Source organism: Temnothorax americanus, unplaced genomic scaffold, assembly GCF_048541705.1.
Source record: "Temnothorax americanus isolate GAGA-0224 unplaced genomic scaffold, ASM4854170v1 Scaffold2, whole genome shotgun sequence".
Classification (NCBI taxonomy): Eukaryota; Metazoa; Arthropoda; class Insecta; order Hymenoptera; family Formicidae; genus Temnothorax; species Temnothorax americanus.
In genome coordinates, this window is record NW_027509338.1 from 6,335,505 (window position 1) to 6,355,120 (window position 19,616).

Consider the following 19,616-nt stretch of genomic DNA (forward strand, 5'->3'; position numbering starts at 1 on the left):
ATGCTCTCGGCATCCACACACGCGACGCATACCCTCGAGCCTTACTAAACGGTAACAAGGTTTTTTCCTACATCTATTCTCGTGATATTTTCTGGGGACAGTCGTAGATTTTCCTAAAGGGACCATCCTTCCCTGACGATGAATTATGCCATGTGAACTTTCTAGATGCGCGCTTTGATTTCTCTTTAATTATTTAATTGTTACTCCGAATTATACTTTCACAACGTTCGGCCTGATTATTTAAGCGAACGCTTTAAGAATATTCAACGTACAACCATAACATTGCATCTAAAGTCATGACTCTTCGTTGCACAGTCCTTCGATGTTGATTGCATCCTACGTGAATAGCTCTGCTACTCTTTTTGTCTTCATTGAGCAACATTTACGCGCCCGATTGACTCCGGATCACCTTTATCGGATGTGGGCAAGGTTTCTATGGCTCCAAAGTTCGGTTTCGAGTTTCCAACGGAACGATTGGCTGCGTCTCTTGCGCGACTAATTGGCGCTGATTAGCATCGATTGCAAAACTGTTAATCGTCGATGCAATGCGTACGCGTAGGAAAAATACAGGAACGGGAATGCCGATGTTCTTGTTGTCATCGCCTGGTGCGTTTCTCTTTCTCTCTCTCCTTCACTTCTCCGGCGACGACGAAACAGAAAATAGTTTATTTCCCTGTGGACCACTGCAAGGAGGACTTTGGACTTTTAATCCCACTTTGCTGCTGCACGCGACAAAGTATTGCACTCGCTTGACTTAAATCCACTCTATTTGCGGAATATATAAAGATTACAAAACTTCAAATGCAGCATTATTGACCGTCATCCCTCTTTTGAAATTTCTTAATTAACAAACTTTTTCTCCTTTTTAATGCACCGGCAATAATACGCGCGCGGTCACGATTCTTATTATTATAAACTTTTCTTTTCAATAATAAAATAATGATCGCATAAGCTCCTCTTTTTCGGCGGTTCTGCGAAATTTGTACGCACCCATGTACATCTGAAAAATTAATTTCTCTATCAAAAAGATTTAATTTTACTCAAAATTCCTATATAAATTTAATTTAGATCGAGACCTCCCGATGAAATAAATAACCAAAAGGTCATCAAGAATTAATAACTTAACAGCGAAGGATAAAATTATCATAATTACAGTGCTTAAAAATACTACCTCGCCGTAAGCAGTCTAAGCTACTTGCTTGCTACGAATACTTATATACGAGCGGACAGAAAGAGATCGATTTAGCGAGAAATTGGAAATTTTCAGCGAGCATTGGTACGGTAGGCGTGGTATAAATCGCATTACCGGATGGCGGATAAACAGGTTCGACATTTCGGTCAAGGTTGTTGCTCGCAGCGGCGCGGCGGAGCGTCACTGCCGCTGCTGTCACTACCGCATCTTCGCGTCGCGTCGCGTGCGTGGGAAAACGGCGCGTGTTGCGCATCTCGACGCTACTGGCGTGTACGTGAAATCGTCGCCTTGGAGTTGTCCAGTGACGCTCAGTCAGCCTGCGCGGAGTCAAGCGAGTCGAGCCGTGCTGCGTGAGCGAATCGCGAGAGTTCAAGGGAAGCCCGTTCCCATTTTGCAAAAGCTTTCCCGTATTCGGTATCGCTATTTATACCCGAGAGGAAAAATAGGATCGAACGCGCGCGCGGCCTCCGGAGATTGGAACTCCACGAGAGAGAGAGAGAGAGAGAGAGTTCTCTCTGCCTCTCTTTATGGACTCCGTAAATGATCCACTTATGCGCTTCTATAGTTAGCCGCTATAGACCACACGGAATGGAGTCTAAATCTAAAGCTTCCCCGTGACTACTTTTAAACTCTCTCCATAGGGCCCTTTGTACCCGCGAGGAGAGCGAGCGCGTGGGCTCAGGCACCAGCGTGTCGCAGACATCGCCGTCCGCGTCCGACAGATAAAACGCGCGCATGCCGATCCGAAGAAACCCCGCGGTATCGTATCGGGGTATCTCCCCGAATGGTCGATAAACGGAAGCGGGCTGCGAGAATCGATGCATGAAGGACTAAAAATGCGAATTGTGCGCGAGACGCGGAACCGACGATGTTACTCCGACACGTATTAGGGAATTTCTACGTCACCGTCCGCGTTCTCCGCGTATAATCCGCTTGCAGCGCAGCGCAATATAGTTATCGTCGTGCAATATCGCTTGCGAGGGGGAACGGGGAAATAGCGATTGACAGAGACCGGTAGAGAATGGATCGCTCTATGCGATTTCCCGGCTGCCGCGTGATTGCCGGTGGTTTCGACGCGTCTCGCCGAATGTCTGAGATACTTGAGATGGACGATGATTTAAATATGGAAATGGGGCAAGTATGGATTCGCCGCTTTTTTCGGTCCTCCTTTCTGACTGAATTTGATACACAGACGTATACATAATACACTAGACTTCTAATATAACACCGATCTCCAGACGCTTCAGGAAAATACGCAACATATATTATACTACTTGTAGTTGTCCCATTATACAGTACATTGCCGTGCTGGCTCTTGTATATTTATGCGGCTCTTGAATTCCATATTTGATACGCAAGAGGCATCGGGTACATATTTTTCCTAAATTTCTCCCTCTATTTTCCATCTAACCGTCGTTCCTTTTCTGCATTTATTTCTATTGACAGTGCGCGCATGAAAAATGTGCATCGCGAGTCTCGCTGCGGCGAGCCTCCGGGATTCATCATGAGACGCTCGCTCGACATTTAATTAAATTTTTCCTCGCGCGGAGAATCACGGTCAAGCACAGTGAGCTTAACCCCATTACTCTTGTTTCACAGTACGCGTGGTGGGTGTATCTTGCAGGGTGGGTTCTCCACATAGAGCCGGTTACATAGAGGGGGGAGCGGCTAACTGCCCGGTGTGTTACAGTACGCGCGCGGGCTAAATGGATCGCAGTATCAAAGCGGTCGTTTGCCGCTTGGCCGAAATGTTGCGTCGGAGTATCGGAGCTGTGCCGCTATCGATTACCGATTGAAAGTATTTTGGCTCGGTTTAGGTATAGCGGCAGGACGGATATTATACGTATAGCGCGCGGAATCTGGGACATTCTAACCGAGTACGGTATAGCGGGCGCTTGGAGACGACCGGTTGATAAGCACTTATAAGGACACGCGTATCTCTCTCTCTCCTCGATCACTCCTAATATAATGCAATCAACGTCGAGCACACGAAATCGCACGGCAAGTGTGTCAGCTATACAAGGTGTTCGATAGACAGCGGCGGGAGACACGGCGATGTCTCCCTTGGAAAAACTCGTACAGTACATACATTTCTCTTCTTTCGTGAAAATCTTATTCAATTGTATGGATATCTTGTTAATTATCTCTCCCGCATTTTGTCAAAGTCCACCTAAATAATTAGCCGTGAAAAACAAGATTGCGTTACTTATCTCTGTACAGGAGTAGCGATACGCTGAAAAGCATGTTTCTTTTATTACTTCGAGGAAATATCCATGTCGCGATATCTCTTTTATGAAGAGGGATTGTCACGATTTGTGACAAGAAGCATCGTCACGTACAGCCAACCACGCCTATCGCCGAGCACCCTGTAATTTATGAGGCGTCAAACTCGGGAACTATTGACACGGAATGGCAACGCGATACACGAAACTAAGAGACAAGTGTGATAAATCACCAGATTCTCCGCCGGCTATTGCCGTCGTATTACGAGTCGGCGGCTGGTTTATTGTTATAACACGCCGCGGTGTTATTCTGTGCAGGGAGAGAGACTCGCACGCGCGTATCGTTTGTACAATGCGCGCGGAACTAAGGCGTTGAAAGATTTCTATCTGCCACTAGGTACGTGCATTGGACAAAGTTGCTGATAGGGGACGTGTAGGACATTCTTGTAGTTTGTAGTTTCATTGACATATAGTATAAAATCGATATTTCCCTCCGTGAACCGCCTCGCCTCGTAAACAGCACTGTGATTCTACGGGAAGAAAGAGATTTCCTAGTATCGAGCACTTAACACACATCCGTACGCACTGTTAAATATTAAAGGACGAAATTTAAACCAATATCTTGAGTTAAATAACATTTTGTTATTTTTAATAAATTTATTATTTCAGTACAAAACATTATTATTTTAACTCCATTGGTTAAATTAACATTGTTTTAGTTAAATTTACGACATATTGAGAGTAGGAGCAGTGGCGACTTATAGGAATGGTTAAAAATCACTCAAATTGAGTATAATTTGATATTACGAATTTAACAATGCAGTGCTCAAATAGAAAAGTCTTGTTATTATATTTGTCAAGTAAGCCAACAACAATATTTTATAATGTTAACATACATTTTATTGATAAAATTTAATTATGTGGAATTTAATTTGTAAAAAATCTACGTACACATTTTCGTGTTTCCTTTTGTGTTCCATTGTTGAAAATTTTAACCTTTCGCTCAAACCAACTTCAATATGATCGCATACTTTTTCAGGCTTTCAATATTTCACTTCGTGATATCTCTATTTTTCGTTTACGCGTCAGCTTTGCGTTTCTCGGTGCTGCATTCATCTCTGTAGCAGCAACCAACAATTCATTCGCTTTTATTCAACGTGGATAGAAATTACTGTAGTTGCGCCAGGAATGACGCGGTTGCTTTTGAATTTGAGAATTGTACATACAGGGTTGAAACGGACGAGAGAGGGAGAAAAAGGTCGTGAGAAGGGTAGTGTCCTCTCCATAGCGACGTTGCAATTACGCGAGTGCTTTAATGTCTTTGGTCACGCGAGTGCCGAGGATTGACGATCTCTCTTCTATTCTTTTTTTTTTTTTTTTTTTTTTTTTGGAAATGCAGCGGACAAAATTCTCAAATTTGCATCGCTCCGTAAAGAATATGCGCGAATTATTCGGGATTACATTTTTACCTCTGCAACCTGCACTCTCTCTCTCTCTCGTGCCTCGGTTGCTTCTCGCAATGTAGTATCGAAGGCCGTATTCATCGAAGCTGTACGTGCCTTTTCCGATCCTGGCCTTTGTACTCGACGAACGCCACGATTGGTCTTACAATCCCGCCCCGATAGGATCGTCTCGCCGGCAATTAATGCACTCGGGAGCCTTTCCGGGGTGATGACGAGGGACGCGCGGAGAAGATCTACCGTTTTCATCTCGAGCGAGGAGGCGTAGCTCTCTCTCTCTCTCTCGCTCTCGTATACGAAAGAGAGCAACAGAGCGACGCGGACGTCGGCGTCGCGATGCGAGAAAGACCGCGAGCGTCGCAGTGCGAGAAAGAGGGGAAAGAGAAAGAGAGAAAGGGCGAGGAGGAGGAGGAGAAGAGAGGAAGCTAGGTGAGAGAGATTCGTGGGGACAAAGGGACGTCGTCGTGACGGCGCAGACTCGGGCGAACGCCGGGCGTCCCGACGCCTTCTCGCGTCCCTTTTATATCGCGTCGCCGCCAGTACATCTCTAACGATTCACGTCGCACTTTCCCCATTCACGCGCACCGCGGAAAAACGGCGCGGCGTCGGGCGACGCGTCTCCACCCCTTCGCCCTCCATCCCCTCTCTTCCTCCTCCTCGTCTCTTTTGTCTTCTTCATTTCTCCGAGGGCGAAATTTGCGTCTCGATTCTGTCCGTCTGATTGTTTCGCGCGAGTGCGCGAATGTTCATTACGTACATTTATACGCGGTTGCACACGCGACACGCGCGTGCCATAACGAGTGCAACGACTGTGTGCGTCATAATCCCTTCCACGACGATAGACTTCGGTCTTGCGATCGAAAGTTGTCCGCGGCTTTTTTCCGCCGACTGCTAGGGTATCGCCACAGGTAGATATAGTACCCGTAAGAGTAACGTTAACATTGATAATTAATCTTCCTCCTCTCAGCGTTTATGAACCTCTCCCTTAATCTCCGATATACTTTCGCCATTCATTACTGTCGCTCGTCGAGCGATTTATTTACGCTCGATTTTCCGCGAGCTGCACGCTGATGTTAATCGCGCGTTAGCGATACGCATATCTGGGAAAATAAATAGCCATTCAGGCTGCGGAAGCGCACCCTCGTCGCCCACGCAGCGCACTCGCGCACTCGCCGCGGGAGTGCACCGTGCGGCAGGAGATATACAGATGCGGATTTGCACGGTAACGTCCCGGAGCGGTTTGCGTGAATGGTGGTGCGACCTTGCGGTTGGAATGTAAAGTGCTAAACCGGCAAAAGGATCGTGCAGCCGCGACCCGCGACGGATAAAAATCGACGTGCGCGAACCGACCGCCACGTGCACGACGTGTGTTGCAATTATGCGTCGTGCATGTAACACGGTGACCTTATTTCGCAAATGACAATCTTGCATTTTTTTTCGCCCCCCGGTTATATCGCCTTTCCCCCCGAGATTTGCGACGAATCGAGGCTCACTCGCGTTTGCTTCGCGGTTTCTGAGAAACGCCGGCGGTTCATCATATATATTTCGCCCCGTTCGCTCGATATTCGTCGAAATATTCGGATGAAATCAATCTCGATCGCTGTTTTTTTCCCCCCTCTCCTCTCGTGAAAGGCCATCTGCGGAAAAGCAGATGGATGATTTATCGCGCGCGCGCACACATTTCGCCGAGCGCGCTCGACAGCGGTTTATCGGGGATTATGACGAGCCCGGGCTGCAGTATGAACGCGTTAAAATCACTGTCGATGCGCTACCGGAGGTTTTGCATGGAGATTCTCGGTTCGCTCAAGTGGGCGTTCGACGCGGAGAGATAGCCCGTATATATAGCTTTCTACGCGGTTTCCACCGAGAAATCGTACATCCCATTTGATAATACGGCTCGTTAATTATACTTTTTTTTTCACTCGAGTTTGCTCGTTATACTCGCGCGTATCTTAAAAGGTGGATTACATTATAGTTTAACGACATTATTTACTCCTACGCGCGTTTACGAGCACGTGGGTAAAATCAGCGCCGAGGGAACGGCCGATCAAGGCGAGCCTCTACGTGTGGGTCGCGAGCGTGAACCACAAATGGTCACACGACCGTTCGCCGTCGCCATATTGCCAAATTGTCCGTGCATCCGCGGCTGTTTCTGCTACTTGACTCGTATATCGCATTGCAGAAAGAAAAGAAGTGTCAAATCAAAACTTATATATTCAAATTAATGCGTTTATTGTGTTTCGTATATACGCAACAATCTATAATCTTCTTATAAGAGTTTCAACTTTTCATTTCAACTTCTTTTCTTGAGCTATAAAATGATTTCATTCAAGCAAAGTTTTCTTCGTTTAACGCAATATAATCTTGTTTCAAGATTTCCACGTTGAAACTAAAGATACTTTCAAATCAAGAATATTCTTTTTTTCTGTGTACTATCATCTAGTTTATGTAAACTTTTCAAGGCGATCAACATCGCACATCGCGAACGGATATACGTCCGTCTCGCTCTCCGTCTTAAAATGAATATTGAAAAAAAAAAAAATTGGTTTAAATATAGACCGAACGGTGAGGTTCTTTCGCTGCCGGAAGAAAAATCCTGAGGACGCGAAAGAAATAAAATCGACCGTAATTCAATCGAACCTGGGTGCTTGTTTTAACGAAATCTAAGTGACAAATCTTTCGTAAGAGCGGCCTCTCTGCGGAACTGCGCGCTGAGTGAAACTTGAATCCGTGCCAGTTCTCCTGGCTCTCCGAGTAGGTAGTCCGAGTTCCAGCACGACACGATAAAATAATTGGATTGTCGTGAAAAAGGGCCAATGTCAATAAAGTACCTTGGGATTTCCTGGAATAGGGCGCGCATGCCTGCGCGTTTCGTTACTCGCGATAGAATCAGTTCTTTGACGTTCCGTTCTCGAATTAAGCTTCACAAAAATATCTCTCGCAAAGGTTACTCGATGATAAAGCGCAACGAATCTCAATGTTCTCGCTATTTCGTCTGCCGGCCGAAATAATATACATAAGCGCAAATTAAGGTAGCGGAAACGCGACGGTCTTAGAGACCGGTGTTTTGTTTCGGTTACCGTGCTATTGATTTTTGCCGTTTGTTTCGTCGACCCCTACGCACCCTTACGATTCCACCCTTCTGAATCATTCGCATTCACCATTACGACGGCGATGGTGGTTGGCGGCGGGCCGGGCCCTCCTTAATAGCGATCCCGGCGCGGCGGTCTCGCGTGCCTTGTTCCGTCACGTTTCGCTAATTTCGAACGAAATGACTCACCGAATTAACGACGGCAATTGTCGTGTCATTTATCGTTTATCGCGTCCGAGGATTTTGCGATTTGACAAAACTTGACGTGCGTGGGTGTCTCCGCGTCACACGGTCACGGCCGATCACCCGAATCCTGAATTTCTGGAACGGCAGAGATTCGCGGAGATAAATCAGATCGATGGGTGGTCGTCCGTGACCGGCCACAATGCTGCACGCGCGGAATATTCAACGGCGAACGTTGAATTTTCGAAATGGAACGCGTCGAGCGACGAGAAAATTTATTGCCGCTGATACTCGTGTCGCGTCATCGTTCTCTCTTCCTCTTTTTGCCGTTTTTTTTTTGTACCGCTTGTACTAGCGCGCGTTAAAAGACACCGAGTACACGAGGCGCTTCATGGACACGCGCTTTCGAAGTATATCGATCGGCTTGGACTTTACGACCCCGACGAGGAGGATGTTACACCCCCGTGTGATCGCCATACGTCACGCACGTTGTCATGGTACGCACGCATAGTGTTCGTATATACGAAGATCTGTCGCTGATTACCCGCTCCGCTGCCGCCGCACCAGTTAGAGCGGCCGATAACGGTTCGGTGACAGAGAGATAAAAATAAACCGAGTCATTTTGCTTTGGGGAAAGTATTGTTCCGGAATCTTCGCTCGCGCGATAACGACTCGGATTGCGTCGAGCAAGTGGGAGGAAACCTGTGGGCGTAATCGACAAAACAACGTTGTTTTGTCGTTATCAACCGCGCTATAATATGCCATAATCTAAATTCCAATTTTCTGAGACTGACATTAAAAATATACATATTGCAGATGCGCAATTAAAGGAGTATTTACTCGTAAATAGCATTGATATCAATCAAATTTCTCTTTTGCCATTTTTTATTTAATTTGTTGATATAAATATGAAGGAAGAGTAAGATTATGTGTGTGACATTATTGATAATAAGAGATACCGTATCATCGATTCTATTAATAAATATGATATTTCCACTTCTCGTTCTATCGATTGATTGAATTTGTACAAACGATCGGCCGAAAAACCCGATTTGGTTGCCACGGCGTCTCTTTTTTTTTTTACGTATGCGATTGTATCGTACGATACAAAAGAGAGATAAGATAATGGTATGTAAGTTTGCTTCGCGAAGTATCTATTGTTCGCGAGTTTCACGTTCATTGCTGTGTAATACGCGCGAAGTTCGGCACTTTTCGGCCGTGCATGGGCTTAGCGTGTGGATCGATGTGTTTTCTAAATGTGTGTTGTAGGAGAGGTAGTTACAGGTACACATACTTTTATATTTTAGCACTCAAATAAGTATAGATACGCGTGAGTGAGTGTGAAATGTGAAGTGAAAGCAAAATTGATAGCAACCATATTGAAGGCTTTTAATTAGCAAACGTATCGTACGTATACACTTGCATACATATTATTGAATACATATATTAAAATTATATATTATTGTAGACTGCTATTAAATTGTATTGATAATTATATAATTTATTATCTTAATTAATATAATTATAAACACTTTTCTTTAATATACGTAGGTATTATTTAAAGTGTCGTGACTCGCTCGAGATACCCAAGTTTTTATCATACCGTTAAATTCACGCAAATTTACGGTAGAAAGCCAGTTCGCGTGTTAAGCTCGATAATTAGAAGTTTATTATGACGCGCGTAAATTATTAACTTTTGATATTCCTTCAAAATCGTTTATTCCCCCCTATTTTAATAGCTGCAGAGAATTAGCTTCGGCGTAATTACTCGAAAGTTACAAGTATTTCGACGTTTTCGCCGATCGTGAACTCAAAAGTTGGCCGAAAAATCTGTTGTCCAAAAATAAAAACGTAACGCGTTAGGAACTTCGACGTAACATCGCTAACGGATGTTGCGTATTCCGATGATGCTATCGACATGCAACAATTCCGGGGCGGAGATCCTCGCGGCGACGATCGGCATAAGCGTGCCTTTAAGGCACAACTTATAAGTAACTGCATCGGTGAATGGTACGCTCAGACTAGGTCAGCCCATAACTATCGTGCTATTATAGACAAGGTCGGTCCTCCCTCCCTTCCATCTCCCTGTTCCTCGAATGCACGGCAATGCGCCGTAATATTGCGTTGTTGTATAGTTTATCGTAGCGGCAAAAGGCGTAAGAAAAATGAGACGACCCGCCTGGAGGAGTCTCTCGCGCTTTCGAAAAATCGCCATCTCGGTAACTGCACAGGTATTACCGTATGAACAGTCGCGGACTGTTGGAACGGTTCGCGTCAAAGGATACTGGATTTACTGGAAATACCGGATTATTTTATACGTGTCAGAGCGAACATTGCGCGGACTAATCGAATCGAAAAATCGGCGACCGAATCGACGGCGGCGACTTCCTGGTATTTTGTATAAAAAATCGACTGCTCTGTCTCGAATTGGAGTGTCGATTACGTTATTATCACGTATGAAAAGTATAAAAAGCTATGCGTTAGATGCGTGTAAAAAATTAATATAGATATAAACCAATTATTTAACAATTTTTAATTTTTTTCCGGAAGTTTATCTTCGTAGAGGGAATTGAAGGTTTATTTTTGGTGAAGTTGGTTCTCGAAGAGCCTCATAAATTTCATGTTAAGGCAATTATACGTAATTCGATCGGGCTACAGCCCGCGGTGCACGATATAATTCATAAACGACATTACGCGTATTTAAAGGACTTCCGAGCGTAGTAACGAGAGATATTAAACGCCATGGGAATCGCTCTTTATACCCGGGCTCATCGTAACCGCGTCATTGTGCCGGGTAGGAAGTGCATAATAGAGCGGAAAGTGAGACAATCCTCTTCCTGAAAAAGCGATAGCGATACTACTTGTAATCCGCCGAGAGAACAATGGTCGCGGCAAAATTGCGGGCCGGAAAATCTCTTACGGCTCTTCGCCGTGTGTTACACGCGTACACGCGTACGTTTCCTGTGTTCAATTTTTCAGAAGTAGTACAACAGAGTCCTACGGCACTGAGCGCGCCTGCGTGGCTATAGACATGCATAATCTGTTCGTTAATGTTGATTTGCAGACGCGTCGTATCTGAATATGTTCATGGTCCGCGAGTTAAGTGGATCGCGTAAAAAAAAAGCGAGGCGTTTTAGCGGCACAATAAACGTAACTTGAGAAAACCTTATTACCCCTCACAAAGCACTTTTTCCCGACGTTTCTATTAAACGTCAGTGCAGATTTATTTCGTGTTCGTATAATAACTGTATTTTTAATTACGTATAATATAACAAAATAAACAAAATAATCTCGCTCGACTAAGCAGAAGCTAAATAATTCAAAACGGCCAATTTTCGAGCATTTACAAGATGTTAAAATTATATTTAATAATTTCAATAGTATACATCAGTCGTTACTACGAGCATACAGCTCGAAAATTGGCCGTTTTAAATTATTTAACGTATAACAAAAACTCTGTCGTAATTTTCGACCGAGGAATGAGAAAAGATTCAGTCTTACGAAACCAAAAACTGGTGTTGTCGCATAATTTAGCAGATTATTATTATTATTTAATTGCCTAGCGAAGTAATGATGCGCGTACAACAGCAGTGAGTGGTCTATTTCAATATCAAAAGAGAAAATGTCGAGGAGGGAGCCGGCTGGAAGGAGCTAAAAGCGTCATTGACTTGGAGCCAGCTTGAGAATATTTTCACATCAGACAGAAGTATGCGAAGGCGACGAACGCCACTTTCCGTGGTTCGATGCTTCTGAGGGAATAATTACATGCTTATGATAATTGATGTTGACATTTTCATGATGTACACGGATAATAAGAAAATTCGTAGCCCCCGTTCGTTTATAACTCCGATAACGCTCTCACACGTCGTAAACAGACGGTATATTAGAAGAAAGTTGATAATTCACTTCACTTCGATCTTGTGCTAATGTGAAAAATAATAAAAATCGCGCTGTCTAACATCCCGGATGTGGTTGGTTGAGCGGCGAATGAAATCGATACACACAAAAAAAACGGAAGAAATTTGTGTTATCATAACTTTCACCTACTCGAACGGGTTTGCATACGTGAGATTCGTGATGCTTTATCGAGTGATAGGGTGACGATTTCAGTTAGATTTTTTTTTTTCAATTTTTGCTAATATAATTTAGAATTGCATATACGAGTTTGTGCGAGAGCCATCGAAAATTTCAAGTATCTTCTATTAAAAATTTCATATTTTGCAATTCAGCAAACAGATTTAAATTCGGATTTTGCAATCGTGTTCTATATGATATTATGCATTCTTACGGAAAAACATGTTTTGAGGAATACACATTTTTGCCGAATATCCGGCTGAAAAATATCCGAGAGACCCGGTGTGTGGTCCGCGTACACAAAAATATAATAGTGGCGAAATATAAATTTCTTCGCTACCGTGGACGTGCCGGTTGCTTTAGGCGAATGATGTATTTCTGCTTCGAGTCTGCCTCGGCGGTACGTAGCAGTAGTCGACCTCGATTTCCATCCATCTATACCGGTACATGAACTTCCTACGTTTATTTGATCGCGCACCGCGGAGAAAATTGATTATGCTCACTGTCGGGCTGAATATCAAAACCATTTTCGCGATTTGATTAATAACGCCTTATTTTCGCAGTTTGTATGCATACTGCGTGTGCGGGCAAAGATTGAATGCAATGGAGTGCTACCTTGAGCATGGACAACCCAGCACATGAATCATTGCGTATATACGTGACGAATGTTATTTTTATGATCGAATCATTATGATTAGTTTGTGCTTATTTCCTACCTGAACCTGAACCTTGGACGACCCATCAAACTTCCGGCCTTTTATATCTCCGTTCTCTTAATAAAAATAAGGCATGAAAAATTAATGTGGGGTATTTGTATAACTGATAGGAAGTTTCTACATCTAATAAATCATCATAATACGTAAAAAAAATCTGGGAACAGATATACGTTAAAGTATCGGGCGTTGAAATCATTTCTTCGGATCGTCGTTTGCATGCCACATTAAAATGTAGAATTACGACGCACGATGTACATACTCGTCATGATCACATGAGGTCGCAGACGAAAACCGCGATTCTCGCTGGACCGGTTAAGTGATCGTATTAAGCCGCGTTGTCCCGAGAGTACACGGTGGCGCGAGATCGACGGTAAGGGGAAGGATTACCTCGGTGAGAGTAGTTTCCCGCGCGCCATAGTCCTAAATACTGATTTCGTGCGGCAAGTTCGCCGGCAGAGAGCAACCCGCAAATTTACGATCATTAAACCTGAGAAATTGCCTCCTTATCTCGACGCATCTCAATTTATGGCAACGACTTGTTTGCCATAATTTAATGCGCGTCGTTCAATTTAATCCTGCTTACATTGTGTTGTGTGTCAATCGCGATGTTTGGATCGCTCAAGCCTCGTGATGTCTTTGATAACAATGTGCCGAAGATTTGCGGTGATTAAATCCGAGAGACAAATAGTTTCGACAGATTTAGATCAGATATGCTGCGGGAAAGCAGTTTAAGATCGATCAAAATAAAAGAAAATTATATATTATTAATAATTTATATTATTAAAATAATCAATTTGATATATAACTAATAATGTAGATGTATAATTGCCAAGATGTATATTAAAAGATTTTATTTTGTATATAATTAATAGTATCTATATGTTAATAAATAAAACGTCATAAACACACATTGCGGGGTTTCAATGAACCATCTTATGCATTCTCAGGTTTCTTCATATACGCTTCTTCGCAATAATGGGCGCACCGCATCGCGCCGGTGTGCACTTAATATTCTCTCGTTACCGTTTCAATTCTAGCGTTTCGAGCAAGTTACCCGAGCATAAATGCAATTCAGACACGGCTATATTCTGCTGGCCGCGACCGACGCGAGCGCGCGCTCCCGTCATGTTGAAGACACTCTCTGGTCTAAAGCGAAAGTCGAACGCGATCTCTTTCGTTCCCGACCTCTCCTCACCTTCGTCCGACCTCCCTCGATCCTTCTTCGCATGCACGCTCTGGCCCGTCTGCTGTCCTTACTTCTTCGTTTTCCGGAATATCTCCGATATCGTCTCTCTTCTCTTTCTCTGTCTCTCTCCCTCTTGTGTAATGACAGACCGTCTCCGCCTGGTACGAGCTAATCGGTACTCGTTATATGTATAGAGCGACGACCGCGCGACACTATGTCAAGAACTTATCGCTTGGCAAGCAGAAAGGAGTAAGTCCAAAATATCATTAATTTTGACATGACAAAGAACAAAAAGAGTTGGTTATTTTGGGGATTTAAAGAGAGAAAAAAAATGTTTTCGTAAAAGTGCAAAAAAAATCATAGTTTTGTTTGCATTTCAATGAATAATGTAGTGAGTTTATATAAACTATAAAAAGAGATATATTGCAAGCTGTAATTTTTTATATAAACGAATTGTTTTCAAAATGGAAGAGACGAAATTTAAAATTAAAAAAATTGCGAATCAATATTATTCTGAAAAATCTAAGTTTTGACTGAATTTATATGATATGTATATTAATTTATTTAATCTAATATTCTAAAGAGAGAGATATAAGCATTCCTCTGCAACTTCTGAGTTTCTTCGTAGGGTCCGCGAGGAAATGGATCATTTTATACATTGGACTTTTTACATTCTTCCTGGCAGACATGGAAGCGTTCGTCCCGAAATCGTTTCACAAGAATATCTCGGAACGTGACATAAACCATTCGCACTCACCAAAACGTTCCACAATGTTTTAACATGGACAACGTGCGTCGGGGCGAACTGTTTGTGATACGCAACGATGAGGAAACGAGTGCTTATAACCGTTTCTTTGAATTGCACGAAAGAAAGTTCGGTTGAAGATTATATTCAGACGAAATTTCACTAAATTTTATTGCATTGTTGATCTCGTAACAGTCATAACGATCATAAGTCGGATCACGAGAAATAGAAGATTGTATTATATGATGAAATTTTTATTACATTAGATTCAGCAATTATAAAAAAAAATATTGAGCTAATGAATAAAATCATAAAATTATGAGAAACGATGAATAAAATTGATACGAAGGCAGCTAACAATATAGCGATCACATCAGCAAGATATAAGAAACACATCAGGATTATATTATATCGTGATAAAATTCTTATCGTATTAGATGCTATTAATGATTATAAAAATTCTTGCGGATAAAATTGCTAATAATATCAAGCATCGATATTTCCTCATTATTTACATGAGTAATTCGCGGATGCGATTTATCATAAACGGAAACATACTTTTTCCACAATATTAACTTTTTAACAGTGTAAATATTTGCTGTTACGAAAGACTCGATAAATATCTGTCGGTTTTATATCACTTTTGCGTAAAATGCCGCGTCACGGCATTTTAAATTACACCGTACCTAAAACCACTAACCGAAAAATGTTTTTACATCCCAACTTTCTTTAATGAACGAAAATTCTGCGGTAATATACACGAAATGAGAAGTCATATTTCACATATTTCCGCGATAAGACGCCGGAACAATTATGGGAGAACGAACGGCGTCGCGAGACGCGTTGCAGCGAAATCTGTTGCGATATCTGTCTGGATCGGGCAGGCAAAGTAGCGAATTCCGGTCGCGAGATAATTTATAATTTCCGTTGCCTGGCATCGAGAAGGAACTTTTATTTGTTGCACAATTAAAGGAGCGCTGTTCCTTCAGCGCTCTTTGATTCTGCGATAAGGGTACGTGCCTCTCTCGTTGCACGCACGTCGCAGATGGAACCAATCGGCGACAATAATCAAAACCGCAGTTGAATAGCATCGAAACGCGATCGCGAATCGAAGCGTAACGTCAGTAACAATGAGTGAAAGTTCCTCGGCTGGCCATCTCGACGAGAAAGCTAATGAGAAAACGTCGCTTGTTTTGCAAGTTGAAATATCGAGTCGCGTGACAGAAATAGAACGTATCTCGAAAGCTATAAAGTCAAACTTGATCACGTGATATGTCACGTGATGGTCTTTTTAATTCCAGCGTCAAATGGCAAAAGCTCAACTGTGTTCAGTTTTGACGCTTGACGCTCGTTTCAGTCACTTGCTTGTTTCGACGCTCGCATATTTGATGCTATTTCGCCTTCTTACCGATGAAGTTGGTCACGTGACCAGTTTTGACGCCCAAATCAAGCGTCGAGCGTCAGCCTGAAAAGGCCCCTTAATTCTATTTATGGCGATATCAATCCAAATTAAATTGGACGGCAACAGTTCCGTTGATGCTAAAACTGTATCTCAAAGGTATATACTTTTTTTATTCCTTCCGAAAATAGAGAGGGACGTACCAGATTAAAGTTCAAATTGCTAAATACGGATTCCGCGAGCTAATCCAGACGGTGGACACTTCCGAAAACCCTATTTTCAGGCCGAAAGTTACTCGATCCGTTCGTCGGCAGATTTACTTGTCCAAAAATATCATTGATCAACGGGCCATTTCGTCAAATAGACTCGCAAAAGGCACGCGAAGCGCGCTTCGTCATCCAGGTTCTAGTCGCGAGAAGAACGGATCCGTCATCGTCGTCGTCGTGTAACGTCACGTCGCGTCTATCAGAGCGGCGGCGGAGGCCGAGCGCGAGGTGGGGTATCACCGCACTCGACGGTTTCGACGTGAACATCCAGCTCGGCGCCGACTGGCTGGCTCAGTCAAGCTGAAACCGCGAAGGCCCGCGATAGAGCGAAGCGAGCGAGCGAGCGAGCGAGCGGGCGCGTGCGTGCCTTACTATAGGTACCTCTCGCGAACGTTTCACCGTTTCTCCGATGCCGCTCGTTCGCCGCCGGCCGCGGGAGGAAAACTCCACGTTTTACGTCGTGCGCCGTCAAATCGGCCGCGATACTCGAAGACGACGCCTCGACGACAAGTGAGCGAATCCTCGCGGATCCTCCCGTGCGATAACGCGCGTAAAACGATGCTCCGGGGACACGGCGTCAGTGCGACGCGATAACGCGCGGATTTTTCGCGTAAACGCGATAAGACGGGTGCGCGATACCGTGATTCGCAGTGGCGGAATAAACAACGGGGCGATTCCGCGCGGCCGCCACGATGCTCCCGTCGCGGTCTTCACGACTAACCAGGCGGAACTCGCTTACGGGATATGATGTCAGTGGAATAAACGGAAGACGTGTATGCCGTGTACGCCTTATCGGTAGTTACCGTATCGGTGCGCCTTAAAAAGCGCGCTGAATCATCGCGCGGTAAAATTGACGGTGCGCGCCGCGGTGTGCCGTCGTTTACGCGATATGGCTCTCTCTCTTTTTCTGTCACGAGGCAAGGTGTTGTGCGGAGTTGCACGATAAACGACGAGGAGGAAAAATTAGCCGCGCGCTCCGAGACGGGCAAGAGAGGAGTGAGAAGAGTCGCCTTCTGCCGCGAAAGTCGCGCATCGAGCCGACCGTGATCTCGGTGTTTAAAGGTCACCGAATCAACGAGACAGAGATCAAAGGATCGAAGCTTCTATTAAGCCCGCTCTGCTCTCTTCCACGCGTTATACGCGCGGAAAATCACATCGGTGCGCGGTGGGGAGAGCGGGCAGCGCGAGACTTGCTTCTCTCTCTCTCTCTCTCTCTCTCTCTCTCTCTCTCTCTCTCTCTCTCTCTCTCTCTCTCTCTCTCTCTCTCTCTCTTTCTCTCTCAGTCGGTCGCCACGGCTCGCCACGGCTTTCACGACGGTATTTACACTCGACTGCATTCTGAAAATCGCACGCTGTCACTACGCGACGATGAAAAAGAAGAAAGAGTTTCGTTTAAAACGCCGATTAAGAACACTAGATAAGAATGCTAAGGCCGTGAGAAGAGTATAAACGCGGAAAGAAAATTTCCTGCTTATTTGAAATAATTTTCTGTTTAAGGACTAAAGTCACGACTGATGATAAGAATATCAAAGTTATATAAGAAAACTGACAAAAGAAAATATAGATTATTAAAAAAAAAAAATGATTTTTTCCCCTTAGCTTATTAATTTTTATTTAAAATTTTCATTAGACCTCTAAATAAAAAATTTCTAACAATTATATATTAAGGAAATATGTATTCTCTAAATATTAAATTTTCTAAATGTTTTTTAAAATTAATATCTTCTTAATAATATATATATATATATATATATATATATATATATATATATATATATATTTATATAAATATATTTAAAAAAGTTATCAGTATTTTTTTTTTTTTTTTTTTTTTTTTTAAGATTTTAAATCAAATTTAATAATAAGCTAAAAATAACGATGAAATAACTAAAATTGTATAATAATACAATAAACAGGAAAATACATTCTTAAAAATGTAATTTAAAATATTTTTTTATACGAGCGCATTAAATATGTATTTAAAAATATCAGAATCTGTTGATTAAATAGGGAATAATAAATGATCACAAATATCACATAACAATCTATAAAAGGCGATGACTAATAGGGATAGTCGTTTTCCTAATAGACAGAATACGGGATAAAAGAATATGAAAATACTGAAGCAACGATCTCGCAGGAATTTGCCTGCCTAATCGATATAAATATTAATTTACAAATTACTATTGAATGGCTACTTTAACATATTTTTCCATCAAGATAAAGCAGTCGCTGTCGATTTGAATAAAATATTTCGTCGCGTCTCCGGGTTCTCCGTTCGTGAAAAATGCGAGCTACTCCTCCATCGGCGATTCCGGCTTTTAAAAATATTGCAAATTCGTGCGCGCGCGGCTGGCTGGCGAGATGAAAGCAAGCAGTAAAAACGAGAAGCTGTCGACAAAGTCTCCGTGCGCGGCGGTCATGTATATATTATACGGGCCGTCAATATAACGCTACGATAATGATACGTATTAAATTCACGCCGTGCGCGTCACGAAAACGGGCGCGTCTATCGCCGACGTCGCGTCGCACGCTCCGTTTCGGCATTGAAAGCAATTTTGGGCAGTAACCCATTTGGGTGCGTGCGCGAGTGTGCGGCACACATGTGCGCGTATGTACGTGACGTTTCTCGGCGGTTGTCCGGTTAAATCAATCGCGAGTGCATCGACATGCATGCGCGGCGCCGTCAGACAACGACACTGTGGCGCGTTAATGGAAAAGTGTCTCCGCGCGTTTTCATTATTAAATAGTACAATGCGTATATAGGAGAAATAATACAGAAATAGATACAATTCACCTTGGCGATGGAGGATCTCGATTTGAACCTAACAAATGGCGCGTACGTAATACTTTTCACGTGTCTGCCACGCAAGAATGGAAGATGCGCGCAATTTAAAGTTTATTTCGATTGGCGTAAAATTTGGCAGTTTAAATTTTTCTCAAATTATTGCTTGATCGATTTATTTTTTTACGTGTTAAAAGAACAATATTTTTATTTCTTAAAAAATTGCATTTCTCTTATCTCGATAAAGTGCAAAAATGACAAAATCGGTACGCGATCGTGTCGAAAATGCCGAAAGAT

The 19,616-nt window shown here is 43.1% G+C and overlaps 1 protein-coding gene across 10 annotated transcripts in view; it reads left to right on the forward strand.

The window, feature by feature from the left end:
• The window catches only part of Siz (Brefeldin-resistant Arf-GEF family protein schizo), a 43,614-nt gene that overhangs the window by 5,591 nt on the left and 18,407 nt on the right, over positions 1 to 19,616 (forward strand). For 2 of the 10 annotated variants that reach the window (XM_077405829.1, XM_077405833.1), the window contains exon 1: positions 5,416 to 5,782. The exons of 1 other annotated variant lie outside the window; for it this stretch is intronic. The gene's annotated coding sequence lies outside the window, so the exon portion shown is untranslated. Of the gene's footprint in view, positions 1 to 5,415; positions 5,783 to 16,821; positions 17,597 to 19,616 lie in introns of those variants that run through there. 7 more of the 10 variants (XM_077405823.1, XM_077405826.1, XM_077405827.1 and 4 more) reach the window with 5 other exon arrangements.